The 25,000-nt window shown below is 34.3% G+C and overlaps 1 pseudogene; it reads right to left on the reverse strand.

Moving 5' to 3' along the window:
* LOC137659467 (uncharacterized) overlaps positions 1 to 25,000 on the reverse strand; it is a 219,440-nt pseudogene that overhangs the window by 63,632 nt on the left and 130,808 nt on the right.

Genomic DNA, 25,000 nt, shown 5'->3' on the forward strand with positions numbered 1-25,000 from the left:
TTATCACTGTCACAGCCCTGTTTACCACTGTTACAGCTCTGTTTACCACTGTTACAGATATATTTTCCCCTCTGACAGTTATGTTTATTACTGTTACAGCTGTGTTTTCCACTGTTGCAGTTATATTTACCACTGTTGCAGCTCTGTTTACCACTGTTACAGATATATTTTCCCCTCTGACAGTTATGTTTATTACTGTTACAGCCCTGTTTACCACTGTTACAGCTCTGTTTACCACTGTTACAGATATATTTTCCCCTCTGACAGTTATGTTTATTACTGTTACAGCTGTGTTTTCCACTGTTGCAGTTATATTTTCCCCTGTTACAGCTCTGTTTACCACTGTTACAGATATATTTTCCCCTCTGACAGTTATGTTTATTACTGTTACAGCCCTGTTTACCACTGTTACAGCTCTGTTTACCACTGTTACAGATATATTTTCCCCTCTGACAGTTATGTTTATTACTGTTACAGCCCTGTTTACCACTGTTACAGCCCTGTTTACCACTGTTACAGATATATTTTCCCCTCTGACAGTTATGTTTATTACTGTTACAGCTGTGTTTTCCACTGTTGCAGTTATATTTACCCCTGTTACAGCTCTGTTTACCACTGTTACAGATATATTTTCCCCTCTGACAGTTATGTTTATTACTGTTACAGCCCTGTTTACCACTGTTACAGCCCTATTTACCACTGTTACAGCTCTGTTTACCACTGTTACAGATATATTTTCCCCTCTGACATTTATGTTTATTACTGTTACAGCTGTGTTTTCCACTGTTGCAGTTATATTTACCCCTGTTACAGCTCTGTTTACCACTGTTACAGATATATTTTCCCCTCTGACAGTTATGTTTATTACTGTTACAGCTGTGTTTTCCACTGTTGCAGTTATATTTACCCCTGTTACAGCTCTGTTTACCACTGTTACAGATATATTTTCCCCTCTGACAGTTATGTTTATTACTGTTACAGCCCTGTTTACCACTGTTACAGCCCTATTTACCACTGTTACAGCTCTGTTTACCACTGTTACAGATATATTTTCCCCTCTGACAGTTATGTTTATTACTGTTACAGCTGTGTTTTCCACTGTTGCAGTTATATTTACCCCTGTTACAGCTCTGTTTACCACTGTTACAGATATATTTTCCCCTCTGACAGTTATGTTTATTACTGTTACAGCTGTGTTTTCCACTGTTGCAGTTATATTTACCCCTGTTACAGCTCTGTTTACCACTGTTACAGATATATTTTCCCCTCTGACAGTTATGTTTATTACTGTTACAGCTGTGTTTTCCACTGTTGCAGTTATATTTACCACTGTTGCAGCTCTGTTTACCACTGTTACAGATATATTTTCCCCTCTGAGAGTTATGTTTATTACTGTTACAGCCCTGTTTACCACTGTTACAGCTCTGTTTACCACTGTTACAGATATATTTTCCCCTCTGACAGTTATGTTTATTACTGTTACAGCTGTGTTTTCCACTGTTGCAGTTATATTTACCCCTGTTACAGCTCTGTTTACCACTGTTACAGATATATTTTCCCCTCTGACAGTTATGTTTATTACTGTTACAGCCCTGTTTACCACTGTTACAGCTCTGTTTACCACTGTTACAGATATATTTTCCCCTCTGACAGTTATGTTTATTACTGTTACAGCTGTGTTTTCCACTGTTGCAGTTATATTTACCCCTGTTACAGCTCTGTTTACCACTGTTACAGATATATTTTCCCCTCTGACAGTTATGTTTATTAATGTTACAGCTGTGTTTTCCACTGTTGCAGTTATATTTACCCCTGTTACAGCTCTGTTTACCACTGTTACAGATATATTTTCCCCTCTGACAGTTATGTTTATTAATGTTACAGCTGTGTTTTCCACTGTTGCAGTTATATTTACCCCTGTTACAGATCTGTTTACCACTGTTACTGATATATTTTCCCCTCTGACAGTTATGTTTATTACTGTTACAGCTGTGTTTTCCACTGTTGCAGTTATATTTACCCCTGTTACAGCTCTGTTTACCACTGTTACAGATATATTTTCCCCTCTGACAGTTATGTTTATTACTGTTACAGCTCTGTTTACCACTGTTACAGCTCTGTTAACCACTGTTACAGATATATTTTCCCCTCTGACAGTTATGTTTATTACTGTTACAGCTGTTTTCCACTGTTGCAGTTATATTTACCCCTGTTACAGCTCTGTTTACCACTGTTACAGATATATTTTCCCCTCTGACAGTTATGTTTATTAATGTTACAGCCCTGTTTACCACTGTTACAGTTCTGTTTACCACTGTTACAGATATATTTTCCCCTCTGACAGTTATGTTTATTACTGTTACAGCTGTGTTTTCCACTGTTGCAGTTATATTTACCCCTGTTACAGCTCTGTTTACCACTGTTACAGATATATTTTCCCCTCTGACAGTTATGTTTATTACTGTTACAGCCCTGTTTACCACTGTTACAGCTCTGTTTACCACTGTTACAGATATATTTTCCCCTCTGACAGTTATGTTTATTACTGTTACAGCTGTGTTTTCCACTGTTGCAGTTATATTTACCCCTGTTACAGCTCTGTTTACCACTGTTACAGATATATTTTCCCCTCTGACAGTTATGTTTATTACTGTTACAGCTGTATTTTCCACTGTTGCAGTTATATTTACCCCTGTTACAGCTCTGTTTACCACTGTTACAGATATATTTTCCCCTCTGACAGTTATGTTTATTACTGTTACAGCTGTGTTTTCCACTGTTGCAGTTATATTTACCACTGTTGCAGCTCTGTTTACCACTGTTACCGATATGTTTTCCCCTGTGACAGTTATGTTTATTACTGCTACAGTTGTGTTTACCACTGCTACAGATATTGTTTCCCCTGTGACATTTATGCTTATTACTGTTACAGTTTTGTTTACTACTGTTACAGCTCTGTTTACCATTGTTACTGATATATTTTCTCCTCTGACAGTTATGTTTATTACTGTTACAGCTGTGTTTTCCACGGTTACAGATATGTTTTCTTCTGTGACAGTTATGCTTATCACTGTTCCAGCTTTGTTTACCACTGTTACAGCTCTGTTTACCACTGTTACTGATATATTTTCCCCTATGACAGTTATGTTTATTACGGTTACAGCTGTGTTTTTCACGGTTACAGTTATATTTACCTCTGTTACAGCTCTGTTTACCCCTGTTACCGAAATGTTTTCCCCTGTGACAGTTATGTTTATTACTGCTACAGATGTGTTTTCCACTGTTGCAGTTATATTTATCCCTGTTACAGCTCTGTTTACCACTGATATAGATATATTTCCCCCTGTAACAGTTATATTTATCACTGTTCCAGCTTTGTTTACCACTTTCACAATTATGTTTACCACTGTTACAGCTATGTTGACCACTGCTTCAGTTATATTGACTACTGTTACAGCTATTTTGCCAAAGAGGAGGCGTTGGCATACATTTTGAAATCCTCTGAGTGTATGAAAAAGGAAGTGTTGACAACATACAAATTGAAAATGGTGAAAAACATACAACTTGAAAAGATAAAAATAATATAGCATAAATCTTGAAGACTGTTGACAGCATACAACTTGAAAAGTGTTTATTTACAGTACATTCCTTTTGCATTAAAGTTGAATGTGGTTTTTAATGCAATTTGTTCTGCGTGTGAATAATACAGAGTAAAGGTTGAATGTGATACCCACGCTCGTTTTCTATGCTATCTCTCAATGCTGAAAAGAAGTTACTTAGATGTGGATTTCAAGAATTAAGTAAGTTCACTTGAGTAACAAATGAAAAATAAATATATACAAATTATATATATATATATATATATATATATATATATATATATATATACTGTATATATATATATATATATATATATATATATATATATATATATATATATATATATATATATATGTGTAGTATATATCTACATTATATACATATGGATAGATGAATATAAATTTTTATATGTATATATATATATATATATATATATATATATGTGTGTGTGTGTGTGTGTGTGTGTGTGTGCACCTATGGATTTACGGTTATAAAAGTGTAAATGCACTAATTTTGTTGTATATATGAATTCGCGTATAAACTAGTGTATGCACTTCCAGTTGAAGAAGTACTGATGGTTTAACAAAGAACATCTTAAAAAAGGCTAAATTGAACCGGTTACTCGTAAATTTTCTAAAAAGTTTTATAATTATTCTTTTTATGATCCGGGACGAATTGTACAGAAATCAGATTATCGAGTTGGGCAATGTAATTTTCAAAACTTTACTTTTGAGGGATTTTTTTTTAGTGTGTTCATTAAAGGGTGACCACCCATAATGGCCTGGAACTGGCAACAGACTTTGGGAGTCCGGTGCTAGCGGCATAGGTCGTTATGGGAGATGCAAGTGACCACCCATATGCGTCTAAAACTGGCAACAGACTTGGGGAGTGGTGCTAGCGGCATAGATCGTTATATGAGATGCAAAGTCAGTTAAGAGACTGAATATAAGAATGAAATATAACCCATAATCTGTTATATGATAAGGTCGTCTTTGCTCGCCTTTGGTTATCAAATGTAGTAGTAATAACAATATTATTCTCCATTGTATTGAATTTTTTTTTCTTATACTTATTTTCCCTATTTGTTTCCTAATTAACTGGATTTTTATTTACTTTCTATTTCATTCATTCATACAAGGTCGTATTTTGTCAAAAGCAGTTTAGAAAATTATTTGTCTCTCAAGTTTCTTTAGTTTCAATTTATACATTATGATGCTAATAATAATAATAATAATAATAATAATAATAGTAATAATAATAATAGTAATAATAATAATGATAGTTATTATTATTATTATTGTTGTTATTATTATTACTATTATTATTACTATTATTATCATCTTTGGAAGGGTAACATATCAGATTTGACCTGGAATAACTATACTCAGCTTCGAGCTTTTGCTCAGAGAGTTTATGCCTCAACTGAAAAGGAATGCAATTTAACCATAAAAGAAACCCTTTCTGGTACAACTCAGGAACATAGATGGTGGTCTACCCTTAAATCTGCACTCTTTGGTGTAGATGCAACAGTTCCTCCTTTACTTAAACCAGATGGCTCATTCATTCACTGTCCAAAGGAAAAGGCAACCCTGTTGGCTGATGTTTTTGACAGTAAACAGAGTAATGAAAAACTTTAACTTCCTCATTCCTGTTTTCCTGAGGCTAAACTAACTAGTTAGCTTTTCGATCTCGTGAAATTAAAGCTCTGTTGATGGACCTTGATGCTTATGGAGGTGTAGACCCAAATGGTATTTTTCCTTGTTTTTTTTTATAAAGACAGCAGATTTCTTAGCTCCAAAGTTATCTGTTATTTTGCGCAAGTTAGCAAGAAGAGGAGCTTTTAGCACTTGTTGGAGAATTGGTAATGTTACTCCTCTATGTAAATGTGTTTGTGGTAGCTCAAGTCCAACTAATTACCGCCCAATTTCCATAACTCCCATATTATCTAAAGTTTTTGAGCGTCTTCTGGCAAAACGTCTTAATAGGTTTGCTGAAGGTAATCATCTATTCCCTAGTTTGCAAGTTGGTTTTCGTAAAGGCCTTGGATCATGTGATGCCCTTCTTACAATCACCAATGCTGTACAGAAATCCCCTGATTGTGGTCAGGAAGTTCGTATGATTGGCCTTGATTTTAGTGATGCCTTTGACCGTATTAATCATGAGGCCCTTGTTTTCAAACTGAAACAGTTGGGAGTGGGTGGGTCGTTTCTTAGCATTATTATTGATTTTTTAAGTAATAGATCTCAAAGAGGAGTTGTTGATGGGCACCATAGTGAGTATAGTAATGATATCCGGTGTTCCACAAGGTAGTGTTCTAGGCCCATAACTTTTCATACTATATACACATGACATGTGGTTTGGCCTAGAAAACAAGCTTGTTGCATAAGCAGATGATGCTTCTCTCTTTGCATCAATTCCATCCCCTGAATGTAGATTTGGGGTTGGTAAATCCCTTAATAGAGATTTAGCTAAAATTAGTGCATGGTGCAAATTATGGTGTATGAAGTTGAATCCTAACAAAACTCAAAGTATGATTGTAAATAGGTCAAGGACCGTGGCTCCTCAACATCCGGATCTCAGTATTGATAATGTTTCTTTAAATTTGTATGACTTTTAAAATTCTAGGTGTGATTCTCGACAGAAAATTTACTTTTGAGAAACACATTAGGTCTGTGTCTTCTTCAATTGCAAAAAAATTGGTTTATTGAGAAAGTTTTTTAAGATTTTCGGTGATCAATCTATTCTGAAGAAGTGTTTTAATTCTTTCATTCTACCTTGTTTTGAGTATTGTTCTCCTGTCTGGTGTTCAGCTGCTGATTCTCATTTTAATTTTTTGGACAGAAACTTACGGTCTATTAAATTTCTTATTCTTGATCTAGATATTAATCTTTGGCACCGTCGTTCAATTAGTTCATTATGCATGTTGCATAAGATTTGTCATAACTCTGACCATTTTTAACATTCAGATCTCCCTGGACAATTCTATCCTGTTCGTAATACTAGGCAGGCAGTTAATTCTAATAGCCAGGCCTTCTCCATCATGAGGCTCAACACTACACAGTATTCTAGAAGTTTTATTGCAGCTATGACCAAGTTGTGGAATGATCTTCCTAATCGGGTAGTTGAATGAGTAGAACTTCAAAAGTTCAAAGTTGCTGCAAATGTTTTTATTTTGACCAGGCTGACATGAGTCTTTTTATAGTTTATATATGACATATCTGTGTTTGACGTTGTTAATAGTTTATATATGACATATCTGTTTTGACGTTGTTACTGTTTTTAGAATGATTTATTGTTAATTGTTCTTGGCATTTATTTAATTCCTTATTTCCTTTCCTCACTGGGCTGTTTTTCCCTATTGGAGCCCTTGGGCTTATAGCATCTTGCTTTTCCAACTAGGGCTGTAGCTTGGCTAGTAATAATAATAATAATAATAATAATAATAATAATAATAATGATAATGATAATAATAATAAAAATGATAATAATAATATTATTATTATTGTTATTGTTATCATTACAATGATGATAATAAGCGTCCAATACTTTCTATAGCCAAACATTTGAAATATGATAAATGTTAAAAAGTTAACCTATCTTGAATATTTCTTCCAGTAAACGACACATTTGAAACTTGTAAATGACATCTTCTAATATCCTTTATTCTCATTCACCTCCACCATAGGAGACACACTTCATCTCGGCTTTATCACATCATTGGAATTTTTAACAACTTTCGTTCTATGCGGAAACTTTGAGAGACTCTTAAATTTGAGATTGCATCTGCATTGCCAGGGTAAAATTGCAGTAATATCTTTAAAGGCAAGCCGAATATTTCGCTTTGGTTGGTTTCGTATAAAGATCTTATCAATTACGTTTTTTAACTCGTTTAGGTTGAATTTTTACCACGGTTCTCTAGTCTTGGGTAGTGCCATAGCCTCTGTACCGTGGTCTTCCACTGTCTTGGGTTTAGAGTTCTCTTGCTTGAGGGCACACTATTCTATCTTATTTCTCTTCTACTTTATATAGGAAATATCTCTTAAATTTGAGATTGCATCTGCATTGCCAGGGTAAAATTGCAGTAATATCTTTAAGGGGAAGCCGAATCATTCGCTTTGGTTGGTTTCGTACAAAGATGTCTTCAATTTTGTTTTTTAACTCGTTTGGGATGGTTTCTTTACCATGGTCATCTTTAAGGGGAAGCAGAATAGTTCACTTTAGTTGGTTTCGTACAAAGATCTTATCAATTTCGTTGGTTAATTCGTTTGGGATGGTTTCTTACTCTTCTACTGTCTTGGGTTTAGAGTTCTCATGCTTGAGGGCACACTAATGTTGTTTCCTTTCCTCACTGGGCTATTTTCCCTGTTGGGGTCCCTGGGCTTATAGCCTCCTGCTTTTCCAACTAGGAATGTAGCTTAGCAAATAATAATAATAATAATAATCTGATAAATTTTTTTGTTGTTTTAGTTTGGGTATGTCTAAATTTATAGAATTATGAATACAGACTTTTAATAAATATCGGTGGCAATTTGATAAATATTGTTAATACTTTTAATTAATATCGACGTCTGATGTCATGGCGCTAAATAATTGTTAAATCGGTCAATCAGTTATACAAAAAGAGGGGATTTTATGTCTCGGTACATTTACATTAGGAAATTAATAATAAAACTTACAATTTTATTTTAAAAATAACCAGCAGAATCTAATAGGTAAATAAAGTGAGTTAGTGTCTGTGCGTGCGTGTGTGTAAGTGTGTGTGTGAATGTGTGTGTATGGTTGAGGGGTTTCATGCCTATATAGATTATAATTATTCATGAATTCTGATATTTCATTACAATTATATTAGAATTCATGTATACTTAAATGTGTACATATGATCACATGGAAATGAGATATATACATAAATATCTACCGTCTTTCAGAAGAAATATATTATATTCAGGACAAGATAGAGTTATTGTAATCCCTCAATCTGTAATTGGAATTACCTGTAATAACCTGCAGTCATTAATTACACCATGGCTAGAAGAACAGCAGTCACAGCACCTTAGCACACTTGGCAAAGACAATCAAGAAAATAATAAGCTAAAGACAAAAAAGTAATTGGCGACAAAAACAATTACATATGTTTATATTTATATACAGGTAAGCGACGTCCACCAATAGCAACATGCTTAATCATTACACCATAATTACATAATTATTACGATGACATCATGCAATACATAACATGAAAAAGGGGGGGAATTGGGGAGAGGGAGCGCGGGGGTGGTTAATGACGTCATGCATGTGACGTCATGCAAAATGCCAGGGGGGTATAAAAAAATGTTGGCCGGGGTTTAATGACGTCATGTATGTGACGTCATGCAAAATGCCAGGGGGGTAATAAAAAAATTTTGGCCGGGGTTTAATGACATCATGCATGTGACGTCATGCACGTGACGTCATGCAAAATGCCAGGGGGGTAATAAAAAAATTTTGGCCGGGGTTTAATGACATCATGCATGTGACGTCATGCACGTGACGTCATGCAAAATGCCAGGGGGAATCAAAAAAAAATTTGGGCCGTGCTTAACTAACCTCCGCCACGACTGCTTGCCCAGCCGGCCGGCCTCTCAACCCCCTGCCATACAAGACCATTTTCCTGTAGGACACAGAAGCACAAGAAAAGGAAGTGTTCAGTTGGGATCTGTCTCTCTTACGGCCTCTAAATAAAGGTGTTTTCTTTTTTTTTGTACAACATCGACAAATGCACAGCTGTACAACATGGATTTCATCTGTCACCATTCCAAGTAACTAGAAGCTGAAAAAATGTTTATGGTTCTCAAAAAATAGGAATTTTTTTTTTGGCTTAGAAAATGGGAATATCTTTTTTTTTTTTTTTTTTTTTGGTTTCCCAAAAAATAGCATTTGTTGGTTCCCGAAAAATATTTTATTCCAAAAATAAAAAAGGAATTTTTGGGAAGTTTCAAAAAAAAAAAATTTCCTGGGGTTCCAAATGGGATTTTTTGGGGGTTCCCCCCAAAATAAGATTATTTGGGGGTCTCCAAAACAAAAAATAGTAAAAATACAATTAGTACAAAATTATTCAGGTACAAAAATATTGAGAGGTTATTATTCTTTTAGTTTGGATGGCATCATTCTCTTTATAAGGTCCTGAAAAGTTTTTGGGTAAAAAAATATTTCTTCATGGTTAAAAAATCCACAGAGAAGCCGTTTTATCTGTAACACTGCAAAAGACGTCAAGAGATTTTGTAACCTTCATGCAAGTTTTATACTTACCACTGACCTTAGTAGTTGCGACGCCAGTTTTTAAGGTCAAATTAATCGGTACCAATAGCTATGTGGGAAAATTTATGGGTGTAAAGGTGTGCTTAAAATGTATGGTTTATATTTCGTACTTGTAAGTCTTTTGGAATATTCGGTTACACACGTATATATATATATATATATATATATATATATATATATATATATATATATATATATATGTATATATAAATATATATGTGTGTATTATATATAAATATATATGTGTGTATTATATATATATATATATATATATATATATATATATACACACATATATATTTATATATAATACACATATATATATTTATATACACATTTTACACACACATATATATATGTATATATATTTATATATATATACATATACATATCTCTCTCTCTCTCTCTCTCTCTCTCTCTCTCTCTCTCTCTCTCTCTCTCTCTCTCTCTCTCTCTCTCTCTCACTATATATATATATATATGTATATATATATATATATATATATATATATATATATATATATACATATATATATTACAGGTCTTATACGCATTAATTTTACTTCTCTGCTCATTGTTTCTATTTATAAAAACCTGGAATATTGAAGTTAGTGGTTCGTGTATTACTTTTGAAAAATAACCATATATTGTATCATAACATATATTATAGTATCATGGCATATATATGCTTATATAACGTAGTAATAACATAAATCTTAAGCATAACTAATACGAAATATGGATTCAAGTTTTCTCTCTTGCCTTGTTTCATGCCGTTATTCATTGCATTATTAATAAATCATTTCCGGGTAGATTATGTAAGAAAAGGAATGGAAGGAAATGGTTGCTAGCCGGGATAAAACGCTAATATATTATTGTAATAGTTGGAAAAGCATGATGCTATAAGCCCAATGGCTCCAACAGGGAAAATTATCCAATGAGGAAAGGAAACAAAGAAATAAATAAACTACAATGGATGAAAAATTAAGTATAAATCAACTTTTCAGAATTTTTTATAGAAGTTTCCATGGACAGGATTTCAGAGAACAAAATTCTTGTTCAGCCCTTGGAATTTATTCTGAAGATCAAAGAAGCCTTTTTTTTTTTAACAGTTTTGAGACAGTTTTAATGCATTTTATCATATATGAAGAGATAGAATCTTTCAAGTTTTTGTTAAGTCGTCTTATTTCATAATTGTTGCGCATGCGCCGAGGTTGGTGAAAATGGAAGTAACTTTTTCTCGAATATGAGCTTATTTATTGACAATGCCAAACTTTTTTTTATTACAACCAGTGTTGAAGGCGAAGGCAAACAGTACAGAGAGAGAGAGAGAGAGAGAGAGAGAGAGAGAGAGAGTGTGTTTACTAAGTTAACTCCTAAGACAGAGTACTGTTTAGCAAAAGAGTTAATTGCAAGAAAAACGGAACTAGAGAGAGAGAGAGAGAGAGAGAGAGAGAGAGAGAGAGAGAGAGAGAGAGAGAGAGAGAGAGAGTCTACCAGGTTAAATTCTATGATAGAGTACTGTATAGCAACAGTTAATTGCAAGGAAAACGGAGAGAGAGAGAGAGAGAGAGAGAGAGAGAGAGAGAGAGAGAGAGAGAGAGAGTTAATTGCAAGAAAAACGGAACTAGAGAGAGAGAGAGAGAGAGAGAGAGAGAGAGAGAGAGAGAGAGAGAGAGAGAGAGAGAGAGAGAGTCTACCAGGTTAAATTCTATGATAAAGTACTGTATAGCAACAGTTACTTGCACGAAAAACGGAGGGCAATAGATTAGAAATTAATTTTTTACTAGTATAGTTTTATAGAAGGATTTAAGAATGAGTCTTTTAATTTATTATCTCTGTTCAAATGTGAGTATTGGAAGAAAATTGAATTTAACGATTGTTAAGCCTCCTGCCTAGTACAGTGGTAACGCGTTCGTCTAGCATTCGCGTGGCTGTAGATCGATCCCAGTCCGGGACCGTGAGTTTAAGCTGTGTACTGGGGAGGCCACTGCTGTGGTTGGGTGCCACAGTGGTTTGGAGGAGTGGCTTTCCGGCTGACGTTTTGGTGAGCATCTATTCTTACCTTTATAAGCCAAACAAATAAAACACCATATGAGCCGTTAAGTCCAGGAAATGGGACAAACAATGAACGTTTTGAAGGAGTGGCTTTCCGGCTGACGTTCTGGTGAGCTTCTATTCTTACCTTTAAAAGCCAAACAAATAAAATACCATATGAGCCGTCAAGTCCAGGAAATGGGACAAACAATGAACGTTTTGGAGGAGTGGCTTTCCGGCTGACGTTCTGGTGAGCTTCTATTCTTACCTTTAAAAGCCAAACAAATAAAACACCATATGAGCCGTTAAATCCAGGAAATGGGATAAACAATGAACGACCAGTCATTAGTATAAAAAAGGAAATACAATCTCCATATCAATTAGTCATTATAATCCATTTAAATCCTATACAGAAAAATCCCCATGAATTTACATTGATATTTGATTTATATCCGAAGCACACGCGTTTGAAACCGACGCTTGACTTTTCAATTCCCATCGCTAAGCCCATCAAAACAAAATAACGGGGGGAAAAGTGGGATGAAATACGGCTCGTTGATCATCTGGAATGGGAGGATTATTGCCAGTGAGCGAAATGAAATTGATACGCTATTAATCAGATGAAATCCTTATCGGACGCCATCCAGCGTTATAGCTCTCGTAACAATACGGCGCCATTAGCAAATCAGCTGTCTGTGGATGAGAGAGAGAGATTCTCACAATGTGTTTCTTTCCATTCAATATTTTTTTCTGGATTTTTTATCCTGTTCATTAGCGATGCATACACTCATTACCTCTGACAACGAAGTTGGTAGGAGGTTATGTTTTCGCCCTTCTTTGTGTGTTTTGTTTGTAAACAGCTTACTGGCCACATTTTTAATTGTAGAGTAATGAAACTTGCAGTGGTTAACTGTTATGTGAAAAGTTGGAAATTATTAAATTTAGGGAGGTCACGGTCAACGGTCAAGGTTGCGGTCAAGCAAAATGTCCAATCCACGTAATCAGCCATAAGTTTGGATATCGTTGTCACAGAGACTTCAAACGTGGTTCATATTTGAGTGTATGAAAATCCACGCCTATTGATATATGTTAAGGTCAAAGGTCAAGGTTGAGCAAAAAATCAAGATATAAGGTCTGTTCTCTGCTGAGTGCCCCTCTAGTTCAATTGGTTATGGCTATTGTTCCGGTAAATAATATTGGATAATTATTGTACCCGACCCGTCAATAATGACGTCTAAATATTTATATAGATATGCACGCAAACGCACAGATTCAACCCTTCCCATTCCCTCCCTCCTTTCCTAAGTACAACCTGCTGGTTCGGCAATTTGTGGGAAAGTAGTTTCCGAGTGTACCTCTCAGGGACCTCATCTCACCAGGGTATGACTACTTTCTCTCCCTGGTGAGCGTGGCAAGAAAGAAATATATATATATATATATATATATATTATAGAGAGAGAGAGAGAGAGAGAGAGAGAGAGAGAGAGAGAGAGAGAGAGAGAGAGAGAGAGACTTATTCTTTATCATTAAGCTGGGATATTTTTAAATAGAAAATATTCCTTTAAGGAATAGCAATATTCAATGTTACAGACTCACATCCCCTTGTGAAATACGCTGTGGACCCCCGTAGAGTTTCTTATGTACAAATCTGAGCTTTGTAAATCATAACCCTCCAAAAACGTCTGGCTAATCTTAATTTTACAATGTATATAATTACTGTATACTATGGATGGTTTATTCTAACAATAAATTATACAATGTATGTATATACATCATAATTATTATATACTACATACGATAAACGTATATTGTATGCAATACTCCTAGACCCCATAAAAGGATCTAAATACTCAATTGGTCCTACCTCTTTGTTGCAGCATCCTTAGACAAAACAAATCGGTTCTCATTGCATAGTGAAGCATCAGTATTTACATCAGAACTATCAACGATTTGCTAGCAATAACTATTGTTATTACAATTGAAGATAGTTATTTTTTTTTTATTCCGATTCAAGAAATGCCATTAAGGCTTTTGAAGGTTTATTTACATATTTATTTATTCATTCATTTATATATTTATTTCTATATTTGTCTGTCTGTGTGTCTGTGGACAAGATTGCGTCAAAACTACTTGAAGGAATTTGACGAAATTTTCACCACAGATAGATCTTAGGTCACGGACGACGCCATTAACCTTTGGCAGAGGTCAGAAATATCTGATTATTATTATTATTATTATTATTATTATTATTATTATTATTATTATTATTATTATTATTATTATTATTATCATTTGTGTTGTTGTTACATTCCTCTCCAGGTCAGAAATCTCTGATTATTATTATTATTATTATTATTGTTGTTGTTGTTGTTGTTGTTGTTGTTGTTGTTGTTGTTGCCGTTGTTGTTACATTCCTGTCTACAGCTGTCTTTAGAACCCCCACCGGAAACAATAAAACAAAAGAACAACATCTCTCTAGCACTTAAGTATCAATCCATTACCGTGATAAAAAGACAAGAAATAATCATATCTCATTAAAGAGCGAAAATGAAATAGAAAACACCTTTTTGGAAAAAAAAACTTTACATCTTCATAAATAGGACTCTGAACGCCTTTGCAATATTCATTTGATGGCGTTTGATCCTACTACGTCTGTCGTAAAAAGATCAGAATGGCATCCTATGCCATAAGACTAACGCAGCTGCTCGATCGTAAAGAAAACGGGAGGGTAATAAAGTAAAGAAAACGGGAGGATGATAAAGATATATCGTCGATGGAGGATGGTGAAGAAATCTGAGATTGGGTTATTATTATTATTATTATTATTATTATTATTATTATTATTATTACTTGTCAATCACAGTCTTAAGAGACTGGTGTTTTATAGGGCGGGGTTCCGAGTTATTATTATTATTATTATTATTGTTGTTGTTGTTGTTGTTGTTGTTATAATTATTACTTGTCAATCACAGTCTTAAGAGTCAGGTGGTTTATAGGGCGGGGTTCCTAGTTGTTATTATTATTATTATTATTATTATTATTATTATTATTATTATTATTATTATTATTACTTGTCAATCACAGTCGTAAGTGACTGGTGGTTTATAGGATGGAGTTTCGAGTTATTATTATTATTATTATTATTATTATTATTATTATTATTATTATTATTATTATTATTACTTGTCAATCACAGTCGTAAGAGACTGGTGGTTTATAGGGCGGGGTTCCGAGTTATTATTATTATTATTATTATTATTATTATTGTTGTTGTTGTTGTTGTTGTTGTTATTATTGATTTCCCTATCATAGTCCAGCTGAGCAAATCATATACCTCAGTGTGATGGCTCATTTGACCCTGCTGGGGGTAAGCAAGTGCCGCATACCATGAGCAGTAACTCCTAATGGAAGCCGGTAAATATGAAAACCCTGAAATGTCCAGAACTCCTCTAGCATTTATCCGCTAACAGAATATCCAAATCGGGACAAAAAAAAAAATAAAAAAAAAAAGGAGAGAGAAAGAATAAGGTACGTGGAATAGTTGGTCTTTGAGAATGCATATATGTACTGTCATATGTTATTCGTAACTGTTTTAAAAGTATTTTGGAATTAGTCAACCAAGAATTTATAGAAAGCTATAGCCCCAAATCACCCCCTCTCAAGTCTTAATGAAAAGACAAAAACCGACTGAATTAACTGCCATTCATTCATCGAAGTTATAAATTGTAAAAAATAGTAAGTTGACGGTCATATCAGAAGTCAGAATTAAATATAATGATCAAAATTGGTTAATTTATCTGTGGCGCTGTCTGAGGGAACAAGATTGTTCCCATGGACGAACAGATAAATCGGTGTCGATATTAATTAGATATAGAATCGTCTGGACAGGTTAATCCTACTGGCTGTTCCGAGATATCCGGAAGATATTCTGCTACACAGAAACGGGGAAATTGTAGCTTTCTCGAGGCGTGTAGGACAATAAGCTAACATGTTGATGAATAAGGAAACGCAACAATATATATATATATATATATATATATATATATATATATATATATATATATATATATATATATATATATATATATATATATATATATATATATATATATATATATATATATATATATATATATATATATGCATATATATATATACAGTATATATGTATATATATATATATTTATATTAAAATTAAAACAATAATTAAATAAGGGGTGAACTCGTGAACAACACAAACTTTCCTTCTTTCCCACCGCTATCCCTACATTAAGGGGTTGGTTGCCTGCTGCGCCCTTTCTAATGCCTATTATCGAAGGCATCCTTTTCACCAAACCTCCTTCGATGTCAGGATGCCAGAAAACTTAAAATCATTCATTTCACCAAACCTCTTCTCTAATTATTTTTCTTCACTTTATCTCTCCATCTAATTCCCTGCCTCCTTCTCGATCCCCCCCCCTCCCCCATAACAGGTTCCTCCCAAGCTCTCCTCACTGTCTCCCCACCATCCATTCTCTACACGTGTCCACACCGTCTCAGTCTTGACGCTGTTATCATCTCTTTAAGCTTTACTACGCCTGCCATTCTTATTTCATCCATACTAATTGACACTGTTATCATCTCTTTAAGCTTTACTACGCCTGCCATTCTTAATTCATCCATACTAGTTGACACTGTTATCATCTCTTTAAGCTTTACTACGCCTGCCATTCTTATTTCATCACAAACTAGTGATATCCCATCAAGATTGTGAATGGCCATGGTGTGGATGTCTTGTCTACCCTAAAAGTTTTAAAAATGAAAGGAAGCTTCGGTCATGGCATGATATATTTCACAGTAAACACAACTGTATTCTCCATGTTAGATATGACTGAAGTTTTAAGGTTGATCGTATGTCTACTATTAAAATCATCAAGTCACTGCCTGGCCTTCCCTGGTCTTACGTGGGTGGGAACTAGATCTGGAGCAGACCTTATGTTTATTTATTTGGTTTATAGTCCATTGTACGACAGCATGCATGACCTGCCCTTACTTATGCCCTTCACTAACAACTATTTTGTCCTTTAAATTAAGAAAATCAGATTTCCGAGGGTGATGAAGTAAATAAAGAAAACGGGAGGACGTAAAGAAAACGGGAAAGGCACTTTACTTGATAACGTCTGGGACCTGGAAGTGCAATTCGACCCGTCATAATAAAAAACGACGTTTTTATTCCGGTAATTTGGGCTGTACGAGAATCGCGCATTAGCGAGGCTTCTCTGCCTCAAGCTTTATCTCATTTCCCCTCCGAGGATAATTATGAGGATGGCTGTTATGACTTTCAAAGGAAGGCTCCCGCGGGAGTAGGTCCCGGCCTCGGTGTGGGCAAGATTTTTACTTAAATAGATTCTAGTGATTTGAAAAAAACGACTTGATTAATTAGTATATTTAGACGAAGAAGAAAAATATGACTGGATATGTTGATGGAGGATTATAATTATTCATTAACAAGAGCAATGAGAGATTTCTGACCTCCTCCAAATGTTAATGGAGTCGTCCATGGCCTAAGATCTATCTGTGGTGAGAATGTTGTTAAAATCTGTCAATTTATTTTGACGTTATTCTTAAAATAGGGAAAATTTAATTGGATCTGTTTGCTTGACTATGTTGACATGTCAGTTCCAAGTCGTTTAGTGAGGAAACCGAGCTATTTTCTTTTTATAACCCCTTCCCCCTTCCTCAACATATATTGCTAATTATTGCTTTCCCAGAATTTGAATAACTACCTAATTACTGTGCAAGAAGATGAGAACTGCAGTATTGCATTATTTTGGAGTAGATGGAGAGCGTGGTGTTGTAAACAATTACCAAAATTATATAAAAATCCGTCATTTTGTTTTGAAGTTATAATGGTAAAAAAAATGTAAATTCAGATCTAAAATCCGGATCCGGATCTTCTCCAAAGTTTAATGCGGTCGTCCATGACCTAAGGTCTACCTGTGGTGAAAATTTCGTCAAAATCCGTCCTGTAGTTTTGACGGCATCCTGTCCACAGACAGACACACAGACAAATAGATAAATAAATAAACTGACTCGATTTTATAATCTCCTTGGCGGAGGTAAAGAATCAGGGAAATGAAATAACGGAGAACAAGGGATACTTGCAAATACAGCTGTTAAATTGTTGAATAATTATCAGGAAATTAGAGTAACGAAGACAAATTGAGGATTGAAAATAGAGCTGTGAAATTGTTAAATAGATATCAGGAAATTAAAGCAACGAAGACAAATTGAGCGTTGAAAATAGAGCTATTATATTGTTAAATAAATATCAGGAAATTAAAGCAACGAAGACAAATTGAGGATTGAAAATAGAGCTGTGAAATTGTTGAATAAATATCAGGAAATTAAAGCAATGAAGACGAATTGAGCATTGAAAATAGAGCTATTAAATTGTTGAATAAATATCATGAAATTAAAATAACGAAGATGAATTGAGCATTGAAAATAGACCTGTTAAATTGTTAAATAAATATCAGGAAATTAAAGTAACGAAGACAAATTGAGCATTGAAAATAGAGCTGTTAAATTGTTGAAAAAAAAAAACAAGGAAATTAAAGTAACGAAAAGCAAATGATGAATTAAAATTATGAAATTAAAGTAATGAATAACAAGTTGTGATTAAAAATAGACCTGTTACCTCGTTGAATAGAAATCAGTAAATTAGAATAACGTAGACCAAGTGATGATTGTAAACAGATCTGTTAAAATCCTGAATAAAGTAAAAATAGAACCCGTTAAATCGTTGAACGAAAATGGAAACTTATAAAAGACGTTAGAGGTGAAAGAAAACGGAAATAGAAAGCTCGAAAAAAGTTCAGCGTGACAAAAATACAGACCGATTGATTGAATGGACAAAGGGTGGTGTAGGTAAATGGGACAAAGGGGATGTACGGAAAGGGGTCTTGACAAAGATCCCGATAACGAAGGGTCGTTTTGGGAAACAATGGAGGAAAAAAGACATGGAAAACTTTCGTCAACTTTCAGTTTTTTTTTTTTTTCTTTTTTTTTTGGGGGGGGGTTAGTGTAGAGATAGAATGTGAGTGAAATATTGGAAGGTCTAGTTGGAATATAGTGTACAGGCTTAGATAGAAATTGATAATAATAAGATTATGCTAAAAATAACAATAACAGCAAGAACTATTATTATTATCAATATTTTTATTATTATTATTATTATTATTATTATTATTATTATTATTATAAGGGGTCGGTTGCCCGATACGCCCTTTGCAGCCAAGCGCCCTTTGCAGTGCCTTCTATCAAAGGCATCCTCTTCCACCAAACCTAATCTCTTCATATCATTCTTCACCTTATCTCGCCATCTAATTCTCTCTATTATTATTATTATTATTATTATTATTATTAGTAGTAGTAGTAGTAGTAGTAGTAGTAGTAGTAGTATTCATGTTGAGCATTTGGCTGCTCTTTCTTCCTTATGAATCAACCCTTTCCTCACCATATGTGGTGTATCGAGTAGCACACTCTCCTGCATAAGTCCTGGGGCTACATCGGCTTCTATCGTTTCAAAGTTTCTTTTCATTGCAGTACAGTGTCTAGTATTCCTATGATTAAGAAACATCTGTGAGTGATACCTCATTCTTTATCACGTCAATCAGAGTGACGTGTGGTTGATGTGCTTGTATTAGATGAGCCTGTCCATCCTGATTATATAATATGTATTATATTATGTATATAGTAATTTAGCCACCTCATTATCTACTGCGCCTTGAGGTTGATATTCAAAATCATTTTCCACTGTATTGTATTGCCAGAGTAATAATTCAATGACAGCCTACAGCCACTGTACCATGTTTCTTTATATATATATATATATATATATATATATATATATATATATATATATATATATATATATATATGTATATATATATATATATATATATATATATATATATATATATATATATATATATTGGTTTAGTGCTACACTGTTAAAAATTGTCCGTAAAAAACCGATAAAAATCCTTGAATAAATTTTGCTAGGCTTTACCGTTTAAAAAACCGATATATTGACGTAAAGGATTGATATGACAGTCACCAACCCGTAAAAGATGATAACAGAGTAGGGTAAAAATTACGGTCGCCTGTATTTTACAGAAATACGACAGAGAACAGTTTATGTTTACTGAGAATTTCCGATGAAAATAACAGTGTTTTTTTTTTTTTTATCAGTGTAGGGCAGAGGGCAGACCTTCGTTGGCAGTGTGGTTAATGGTCTCTTCTTTTATAAGACATTTCCTGCACTTTGACTTGGTGTTGATTTCGTCTATTGCATTTGAATATATCTATTTCTTAGGACCTGATCTTGAGCTGTCATTTTCATTCCTTCGGCCTCTCTCTCTAGCAAAATTGTATTTAAGTATATCAAGCATTTTACATGATTATTTAGGTAACTATCTCAGCTCTTCTTATCAGTTGATTGATAATGCGAGTGAAGCTGACATTTTTAAGCTCCCTTCAATGAACATAATATTGTAAATAATAATTACAAATTATACATATTTTTTTTTAATTATCATAATAATTTTCAAATAACTAATAATAGTAATAGTGATAATAAGATATAATGGTCCAATTTAAAAGTTCGAAACAAAAAAAAAGATAAAATTAAAAAATAAACTAGAAATTACGTCTGACTAAGGAATGCAGGTTTGTTCATATGTTCATCTATTCGCTTTTGATCTGTTAATCATTTAATGTCAAGGTCAGAAATTACATTTTTTTTTTAAGTTTCTTATCAATTGTTCTATATCGCAATTTTATTTATAATTCGATGTAGTGTTCATGATTTTGAGTTTCACAAAATCCGGCAATTAGTTTTGAATTTATCTTAAAAATTACCAAAAATTCAAATCCAGATATGGAATATGGATCCGGAGCCGGATACGCATCATCTCAAAAATTTAATGGGGTCGTCCATGACCTAAAATCTATCTATTTTCCCTTTTGGAGCCCCGGGCTTATAGCATCCTGCTTTTCCAACTAGGGTTGTAGCTTAGCAAGTAGTAATAATAATAATAATAATAATAATAATAATAATAATATGGTGAAAATTTCGTGAAAATCAGTCGAGTAGTTTTTGAGGTAATCCTGTCCTCAGACAGACAAATAGATGAATAAACAGATTCGATTTTGTAACCTCCTTGACGGAGGTAAAGAATCAGGGAAAAATAACACATGTGCTTGTTTCATTACTGTTATTGTTATTATGTATTCTCCTCATACGTTTTGTTATTATTATTATTATTATTATTATTATTATTATTATTATTATTATTGTGCATTGAATTAGTAGTAGGAAAAACTACATCCTTAGTGCACTACTACTAATACTATTACTCCCACTGATAATAATGATAATAGTATTGGCTATTATCATCCTTTTAATTTAAAATGAAGTACAACCTCTCTCTCTCTCTCTCTCTCTCTCTCTCTCTCTCTCTCTCTCTCTCTCTCTCTCTCTCTGAGTGAAATACCCATCGATTGGAAATTTCTCTTTTATCTTCAATACAATAATGACCTCCCCCGCCTTGCCCCCCCCCCCTCCCCCGCCCGACACCCCCCCTCCCCTCCCACTAGGCAAAGTTGTCTCTCACTACCTCGAAACTTTCCTGAGGTCATATTTCGCTGGAAACTGGCGAACTCTGCAAGATTAAAACCCCGGACTTAGTTTATTCCCACAGTTTGTATTTTCAGTTAATATTGCGAGGGTAAACTCGAGACAACTTTTTTTCGTTTTATATATATATATATATATATATATATATATATATATATATATATATATATATATATATATGTATATATATAATGTACGTATATGTATATATATATATATATATATATATATATATATATATATATATATATATGTATATGTATATACATACATACATATATATATATATATATATATATATGTATATATATATATATATATATATATATATATATATATATATATATATATATATATATATATATATATATATATATACTTTGCTAGTACAATTGATACATCATTACAAGTCCCAAAACCACAACCACTCGCAAGATAGCGTCAGATACGTCATATATTTCCAAGTTCATTTTGCTTTTGGCGTTTACTGACGTGGAAGTCCATTAAAGGGGAACTACCATCAGCCCGTGATCCATCTTCATTTGCAAAGGGTTGGGTAACAGCCACGACTGAAATGCGACGAATAACGACGAGGAGAAAGAATACGTTATCGGTGCTGCGACGAAAGAGCGACGGGAAAGGCGACAGGATTGCGACAGAGATGCTTGGAATGTTGGGGAATGGGAATAGTAGTTAGCATTGATAATTTTTTATTTCGTTGTATCCCGATGTGGTAACGTCCCTGACTGTTGAACGCCGGACTGGGGTTCGAGTCCCGCTCAGACTCGTTAGTTTCTTTTATCGCTGCAGCCTCACCATCCTTGTGAGCTAAGGATGGGGGTGTTTGGGGGAGCCGATAGGTGTAACTGCTGAGTCATCTGCAGCCATATCCTGGTCCTCCTTGCTCCTAGCTTGGGTGGATAAGGGGCTTGGTCGCTGATCATATGTATATATGTGGTCAGTCTCTAGGCCCCTAGGGCATTGTCCTACTCGATAGGGCAATGTCACTATCCCTTGCCCCTGCCCTTCATGAGCGGCATTTAAACCTTTAAACTGTTAAGAAGAGATCAACATATTGATGCTTTTAATTAACGAAAAATTATGTTTATTTTATTTCGCTAACAAAACAAAAAGATTTGACGAATAACTTTAAGGGCAATCATCAGTGCTTACATCTCTTACCTTCAATACTCCAAATAAATATATATGTAACCAAAACAATAATAATTAACATTAAAGATAATTTTTTTCCTCACTCCCTTCAATAAAAGATACCCAAAACTTATGATGAACGTTAACAATTGTTTAAAGGGCGCTCATGAATGGCAGTGGCAAGGGACAGTGACAATACCCTTGAGACTGACCATATAGGATCATCGCCGAAGCCCCCTCTCCACCCAAGCTAAGACCAGAAGAGCCAGGCAATGGTTGTTGATGATTCCATCCCTAACTTACAAGGATGATGAGGTTCCAGACTCTATTAGGAACTATTGAACCTGCGTGGGTCTCGAACCCCCGTCCAACTAATTAGTAGACAGGGATGTTTCCATAAGGCTCAGATTTCCAAAAAGTGTAAGATTACGTGCCAATTAGAGGTAAATGGCACAACGTATCTGAGGGGTTCGACTAGCTGCTGGTGAGCTTTTATTATTATTATTACTTGCTAAGCTACAACCCTAGTTGGAAAAGCAAGATGCTATAAGCCCAGGGGCTCCAACAGGGAAAGTAGCCCATTGTGGAAAGAAAAGAAGGAAAAATTAAATATTTTAAGAAGGGTAACAACAGTAAAATAAATATTTCCTATATGAACTATAAGCAGGAGAACTCTCGGTCAAGACAGTGGAAGACCATGGTACAGAGGCTATGGCACTAGCCAAGACTAGAGAACAATGGTTTGATATTGGAGTGTCTTTGTGGAACCTTTTCTGGCATAAGCTGATGCACCACAATTCATCTTTAAAAGATTAATTTTTCAATAACTGTTGTGTTGGTTTTACTAGCGACACCCCTAGTTAAAGAAAACAACTGTGTTGATAAAAGAAATATCCATATATAATCCTAATGTTCCTCTGTTACCCAAAACAGTGACTTATTTGCTTGTTGAGTCGTAGCAAAGGTAGAATTGCACATTGATGTAGTGGTAAAGGTAAAATTGCTCATTAGTGTAGTGGTGACCTTTACCCGAAATTACATGTTGGGAATCATAAGGTTAATGACCTCTGGAACTATTCCTTTCAAGGGGACAAGGCGTAATAGGAAGTGAATCGCACACTTGCTACATACATACAGTATCTACACAAGGGGCAAAGTGTAAGGTGAACTGAACACACACCTGTTATACACATGCACACATACTGTATATACACGGGGACAGAGCGTAAGGTGAACTGAAACACATACTACGCACACACACATATATATATACATATATATATGTGTATATATATATATATAATATATATATATATATATATATATATATATATATATATATATATATGTAATATATATATATATATATATATATATATATATATATATATATAGAGAGAGAGAGAGAGAGAGAGAGAGAGAGAGAGAGAGAGAGAGAGAGAGAGAGTGTTTGTGATTATGATTTTATGTAATAGTGACGATATATGTATATATATATATATATATATATATATATATATATATATATATATATATATATATATATCTGTGTATGTATGTGTGTAATTATGATTAAGCGTAATAAAGACGACCAATCTAACTGCAAGAGCAATTCCCTTCTTCATCATTCGTCAATGAATTACCCACTCCAGAACCGGCAACAATAAGAGAGAGCCGAAAGAAAGGAAAACGCCATCCGACCAGATTAATTCAACCGGCGCTTTAGAAAATCACAGAAAACAAACCTCGTCGTTCGTTTCCAACATCATAACCCAAAAATTATTACCGCTCCCAAAGGAACGACTTAAAGAAACCCATATTTAATTACCGCTGGAAACCCTCGTATACCTGGTTTCCTTTCTCTCTTTTGGGGAAATAATGAGAAGAAAAAGTCAGTTCATAAGATTGGTAACTGGAAACCATTCTTTGGACTCTTGTGTTCTGAGGTCTGGACGAGAGAGAGAGAGAGAGAGAGAGAGAGAGAGAGAGAGAGAGAGAGAGAGAGAGAGAGAGAGAGAGAGAGTAGTAATTTTTTCCATTGACCTGTTAATTGCTTAGTATGGGGGAAATGCAGAGCTTTAGAACATTGAAGAAGAAAAAGATGAATACAAGAATAATTAGAAAATTAAATTTGACGTAAGTTGGATAAAGGAAAGTGGTCGTTAATTTTAGTGTCATTTAATTCCATCAGTGCTTTTCTTGACGTAGATTTCTCATTGTTTTTGTGGTAGGTCG

The sequence above is a fragment of the Palaemon carinicauda genome, chromosome 20, assembly GCF_036898095.1.
Source record: "Palaemon carinicauda isolate YSFRI2023 chromosome 20, ASM3689809v2, whole genome shotgun sequence".
Lineage (NCBI taxonomy): Eukaryota > Metazoa > Arthropoda > Malacostraca > Decapoda > Palaemonidae > Palaemon > Palaemon carinicauda.